The following is a 6,782-nucleotide window of genomic DNA, read 5'->3' as shown; positions in this document are numbered from 1 at the left end:
CCTTCTTTTTAATTTTTTAAGAATAGTATTTTATTTTTCCCAATTACATGTAGATAGTTTTTACCATTCATTTTTTATTAAAGATATTATTTGAGTTTTACAATCCCCCCCCCCAATCTTACTCCTCCCACCCCCACGGAAAGCAGACTGTCAGTCTTTACTTTGTTTCCATGTTGTACATTGATCCAAATTGAGTGTGATGAGAAAGAAATCATATCGTTAAGGGAGAGACAAGTAGTCTAAGAGGTAACAAGCTCATACAATAACATATCTGTTTTTTTCCCTATATTGAAGGGAATAGTCCTTGAACTTTGTTCAAACTCCATGGCTCTTTATCTGCATAGAGATGACACTCTCCTTTGTAGACAGCCCAAAATTGTTCCTGATTGCTGCACTGATGGAATGAGTGAGTCCTTCAAGGTTGAACATCACCCCCATGTTGCTGTTAGGGTGTACAGTGTTTTTCCAGTTCTGCTCATCTCACTCAGCACCAGTTCATGAAAATCCCTCCAGGCTTCCCTGAAATCCCATCCCTCCTGGTTTCTAATAGAATAGTGTTCCATGACATACATATACCACAGTTTGCTAAGCCATTCCCCAATTGAAGGACATTTACTGGATTTCCAATTCTTTGCCACCACAAACAGGGCTGCTATAAATATTTTTGTACAAGTCATGTTTTTATCCTTTTTCCTCATCTTTTCAGGTTATGGACCCAGTAGTGGTATTTCTGGGTCAAAGGGTATGCTGATTTTTGTTGTGCTTTGGGCATAGTTCCAAATTTCTCTCCAGAAATGTTGGATGAGTTCACAGCTCCACCAACAGTGTAATAGTGTCCCCAATTTCCCACAACCCTTCCAACAATGATCATTATCATTTCTGGTCATACTGGCCAATCTAAGAGGTGTGAGGTGGTACCTCAGAGAAGTTTTAATTTGCATTTCTCTAATAATTAATGATTTAGAGCATTTTTCATATGGTTATGGATTGCTTTGATCTCCCCATCTGTAAATTGCCTTTGCATATCCTTTGAAAATTTGTCAATTGGAGGATGGCCTTTTGTTTTAAAATATGACTCAGTTCTCTGTATATTTTAGAAATGAGTCCTTTGTCAGAATCATTAATTGTAAAGATTGTCTCTCAATTTACTAAATATCTTTTGATCTTGGTTACAGTGGTTTTATCTGTGCAAAAGCTTCTTTTTTTTAGATTTTTCAAGGCAATGGGGTTAAGTGGCTTGCCCAAGACCACACAGCTAGGTAATTATTAAGTGTCTGAGGTCGGATTTGAACCCAGGTACTCCTGACTCCAAGGCCGGAGCTCTGCCCACTGTGCCACCTACCCGCCCCTGTGCAAAAGCTTTTTTAATTTAATGTAATCAACATCATCTAGTTGGTTTTTGGTGATGTTCTCCAATTCTTCCTTAGTCATAAACTGCCCCCCTTTCCATAGATCTGACAGGTAAACTAGTCCTTGATCTTCTAATTTGCTTATAGTATTGTTTTTTATGTCTAAATCCTGTAACCATTTGGATCTTATCTTGGTAAAGGGTGTTAGGTGTTGGTCTAATCTAAGTTTCTTCCATACTAACTTCCAATTATCCCAACAGTTATTATCAAAGAGGGAGTTTTTATCCCAATGGCCGGACTCTTTGGGTTTATCAAACAGCAGATTACTATAATCCTCTCCTGCTTTTACACCTAGTCTATTCCACTGGTCCACCACTCTGTTTCTTAGCCAGTACCAAACAGTTTTGATGACTGATACTTTATAATATAATTTTAGATCAGGTTGGGCTAAGCCCCCTTCTTTTGCACTTTTTTCATTAAATTATTCTAAATTCTTGACTTTTTATTTCTCCATATGAATTTACTTACAAGTTTTTCTAACTCATTAAAGTAATTTTTTTTGGAATTTTGATTGGTAGGGCACTAAACAGTAGTTTAGTTTTGGTAGAATTTTCATTTTTATTATATTAGCTCTAACTATCCATGAGCAGTTGAAATTTTCCCAGTTATTTAAATCTGATTTAATTTGTGTGGGAAGTGTTTTATAATTGTTTTCAAAAAGTTTCTGATTCTGTCTGGGCAAACAGACTCCCAGATATTTTATATTGTTTGAGGTTACTTTGAATAGGATTTCTCTTTCTAGGTCTTCCTGCTATATCTTTCTAGACATATATAAAGAAAAGTTGAGGATTTATGAGAGTTTATGTTATAACCTGCAACTTTGCTAAAATTGCTAATTGTTTCCAGTAGTTTTTTGGATGATTTCTTGGGATTCTCTAGGTAGACCATCATGTCATCTGCAGAGAATAAGAGTTTTGTCTCTTCCTTCCCAATTCTAATTCCTTCAATTTCTTTTTTCTTCTCTAATTGCTGAAGCTAACATTTCTAATACAATATTGAATAGTAGTGGTGATAATGGGCACCCTTGTTTCACCCCTGATATTACTGGGAGTGCCTCTAGCCTCTCCCCATTGAATATAATGCTTGTTGATGGCTTTAGATAGATACTACTAATTATTCTAAGGAACAGTCCATTTATTCTAGTATTTTTAGTAGGAATGCATGCTGTATTTTGTCAAAAACTTTTTCAGCATCTATTGATATGATCATATAATTTCTGATAGGTTTGTTGTTGATATAATTGAGTATGCTAACAGTTTTCCTAATATTGAACTAACCCTGCATTCCTGGGATAAATTCTACTTGATCCTAATCTATTATCCTAGTGATAACTTGTTATAATTGTTTTGCTAAGATTTTATTTTAGATTTTTGCATCTATATTCATCAGGGAGATAGGTCTATAATTTTCTTTCTCTGTTTTAACTCTTCCTGGTTTAGGGAATAGCAACATATTGGTTTCATAGAAAGAGTTAGGCAGAGTTCCATCTTTCCCTATTTTTCTAAAGAGTTTATATAGGGTGAGCTCTTTCACCCGGCGTGCACTTGCCTCCCCCACCTCCAGGTGCAGCACCACCACCTCTCTCTCTCCTAAGGGTTTAGACTTGCCACCTCTGAGTTCACCATGGATGATGATATTCCTGCTCTCGTTGTTGACAATGACTCTGGCATGTGCAAAGCTGGCTTTGCAGGAGATGATGCCCCTTGGGCCATCTTCCCTTCCATTGTTGGCTGCCCAAGACATCAGGGTGTGATGGTGGGTATGGGCCAGAAAGACAGCTACGTGGGAGATGAAGCTCAGAGCAAGAGAGGTATTCTGACTCTGAAATACCCCATTGAACATGGTATTGTCACCAACTGGGATGACATGGAGAAAATCTGTCATCATACTTTCTACAATGAGCTCCGTGTGGCCCCTGAAGAGCACCCTGTGCTGCTCACAGAAGCTCCCCTGAACCCCAAAGCCAACAGAGAAAAGATGACTCAGATTATGTTTGAGACCTTCAACACCCCAGCTATGTACGTTGCCATACAGTCTGTGCTGTCCCTATATGCCTCTGGTCGTACCACTGGTATTGTGATGGACTCCGGTGATGGTGTAACCCACACTGTGCCCATCTATGAAGGATATGCCCTTCCTCATGCCATCCTCCATCTGGATCTGGCTGGCCATGATCTGCCGGACTACCTCATGAAGATTCTGATCGAGAGAAAGTGTACAGTTTCACTACCATAGCTGAGGGAAATCGTGCGTGACATCAAGGAGAAGCTGTGCTGTCGCCCTAGACTTCGAGTAGGAGATGGCCACTGTTGCCTCCAGCTTCTCTCTGGAAAAGAGCTATGAGCTCCCTGACAGGCAGGTTATCACTATTGGCAATGAGAGGTTCTGATGCCCAGAAGGTCTCTTCCAACCTTCTTTCTTAGGTATGGAATCCTGTGGAATTCATGAAACTACTTTCAACTCCATCATGAAGTGTGATGCTGACATCTGTAAGGATCTGTATGCCAATACCGTATTGTCTAGTGGTACCACCATGTACCCAGGCATTGCTGACAGGATGCAAAAGGAGATTACAGCCCTAGCCCCCAGCACAATGAAAATCATGATCATTGCCCCATCTGAGTGCAAATACTCTGTTTGGATTGGAGGCTCCATCCTGGTGTCTCTTTCTACCTTCCAGCAGATATGGATCAGCAAGCAGGAGTATGATGAATCTGGCCTTCCATTGTCCACTGTAAATGCTTCTAAATGGACTGTTTGTGTTTGTTTTGGTTATTTTTTGTCAAAAGGGTGTGATAATGGCCCCCAATTGGAATGGCTTTATTAGTTTTTTTTTTTTTGCACTTGACTCAGGATTTAAAAACTGGAATGGTGAAGGTGATGAGCAGTCTAAGTATGTTGGAGGCAAACAACCCCAAAGTTCTACAATGCGTCTTCAGGACACTGATTGTACATTTTTTTAAGTCATTCCAAATAATTGTATAATGCATTGTGACAGAGTTACTTGCCTCTATGAAGGCGGCTATCCTACTCTTTAGAGAAAAGAAGCTACTTAAAACATCCAGAAGGGGAGGGGGTAGGGGGGAAGGTACTAGTATTGCTTTTCATGTAAATTAATGTAATCCTTTAAAAAAAACTTTTTGTATCTTCCACCTTAATACTTGTTACTTTTTTTTAATTGTCAACCATCATGGATGGCCCCCTAAAATCTCTCCCTACCCCCAACATAGATGTGAATGAAGACTTTTTTTGCAGTCTCCCCGGGAGTTTAATAAGATTGGTGCCAGTACTTGGGGGAGGGGAGGAGCTTTACCTGTACACTGACTTTAAGACCAGTTCAAATAAAAGTGCACACTTTAAAAAAAAGAGTTTATATAGAATTGGAAATAATTGTTCCTTAAATGTTTGGTAGAATTCACTTTTGAAGCCATCAGGACCTGGAAGTTTTTTCTTAGGGAGTTCAATGATGGCTTGTTGAATTTCTTTTTCTGAGATGGGGTTGTTTAGGTATTTAATTTCCTTTTCACTTAAGCTGGGCAACTTATATTTTCATAAATATTCATCCATTTCACTTAGATTATCAAATTTATTGACAAAGAGTTGGGGAAAATAATTTTGAATTATTAATTTAATTTCCTCCTCATTGGCGGTGAGTTCACCTTTTGCATTTATGATACCAGCAATTTGATTTTCTTCTTTTTTTAATCAAATTGACCAGAGGTTTATCATTTTTATTGGTTTTTTCATAATACCAAATTTTGGTTTTATTTATTAATTCAATAGTTTTTTTTTGCTTTCGATTTTATTAATTCCTCTTTTAATTTATAGAATTTCTAATTTAGCATTTAATTGGGGATGTTTAATTTGTCCTTCCTCTAATTGTTTTAGTTGCATGTTTAGTTCATTTATTTCCCCTTTCTCCAATTTATTCATGTAAGCATTTAAAGCTATAACGTATCCCCTGAGAGCCACTTTGAGTGAATCCCATAGGTTTTGGTATGTTGTTTCATTATTATCATTATCTAGGATAAAATGGTTAATTATTTCTATAATTTGTTTTTTGGTCCACTCATTCTTTAAAATGAGGTTATTCAGTTTCCAGTTTGTTCTGGGTCTATATCTTCTTGGCCCAATATTGCATATGACTTTTGTTGCATTGTGATCTGAGAAAGATGTATTCACTGTTTCTGCTTTTCTGCAGTTGATCATTAGGTTTTTATGTCCTAGTACATGGTCAGTTTTTGTATAAGTTCCATGTTCTGCAGAGGAAAAGGTATATTACTTTCTATCCCCATTCACTTTCCTCCATAAGTCTAACATGTCTAGTGTTTCTAACAATCTATTTACCTCCTTAACTTCTTTCTTGTTTATTACATGATTCAATTTATCGAGAGCATGAGGTTGAGGTCTCCCACTAGTAGAGTTTTGCCGTCTATGTCTTCTTGTAGTTCTTTCAGCTTCTCCTCTAAGAATTTAGATGCTGTCCCATTGGGTGCATATATATTCAGTATTACAATAACTTTATTGTGTATGGTACCTTTAAGGAGCATAAAGTTTCCTTCCTTATCTCTTTTAACACTATCTATTTTTGCTGCTGCTTTGTCTAAGATAAGGATTATTACCCCTGCTTTATTTTTTACTTCAGCTGAAGCAAAATATACTTTGCTCCATCCTTTTACCTTTACTCTATATGTATCTCTCCACTTTAGATGAGTTTCTTGTAAGCAGCATAATGTAGGATTCTGGTTTTTAATCCACTCCGATATTCACTTACATTTTAAGGGAGAGTTCACCACATTCACATTCAAAGTTATGATTACTAATTCTTTATTGCCCTCCATGCCTTCTTCCCTCTGTTTGTATTTCCCCCCTTCCTCCCTTATCTGTATTCCCCAGTATTTTGTTTTTGAATACCACCCCTTCAGTATGTTTGCCTTCCTATATCACCCCTCCCCTTTCTTTCCCTTTTCCCTTTTTCCCTTTTTCCTTCCCTTCCTTTTGTTAGTTCCGCCTTTCCCCCCAATCCACCTCCCTTTTTCCTTCACTCCCTCCCTTTTTCCCCTTTTAATACCTGAAAGATTAGATGTTTTTTAATTTAACTAAATGTGTGTAAATTGACTTTAAGCCAAGTCTGATGAGAAGATTCAGGTGTTTCTTATCTCCTCCCATTCCCCCCCTCTATTACCACAGGTATTTTGTACCTTTTAGTGTAATGAAATTTACCCCATTCAATCCCCTTCCTCCTCCCATCTCCTTCCTGTCCCCCTTTTTAAGGAGGTAGTGTTTTTTTATATGATTCTATCTGAGTCATAGAAAATTCTGAGTATCTGTCACTTCTAGCTTAGTACATTCTATCTAATAGAGTTAAAAATT

The 6,782-nt window shown here is 37.6% G+C and overlaps 1 pseudogene; it reads left to right on the top strand.

Annotated features, from left to right (window-relative positions):
• The first annotated feature begins 3,032 nt into the window (after positions 1–3,032).
• LOC141521793 (actin, cytoplasmic 1 pseudogene) lies at positions 3,033–4,157 on the top strand (annotated as a pseudogene).
• Positions 4,158–6,782: the final 2,625 nt, after the last annotated feature.

The sequence above is a fragment of the Macrotis lagotis genome, chromosome 1, assembly GCF_037893015.1.
Source record: "Macrotis lagotis isolate mMagLag1 chromosome 1, bilby.v1.9.chrom.fasta, whole genome shotgun sequence".
In the NCBI taxonomy this organism is placed as follows: domain Eukaryota; kingdom Metazoa; phylum Chordata; class Mammalia; order Peramelemorphia; family Peramelidae; genus Macrotis; species Macrotis lagotis.
The sequence above is the reverse complement of the archived record's forward strand: the minus strand, read 5'-3'. Positions and strand labels throughout refer to the sequence as shown.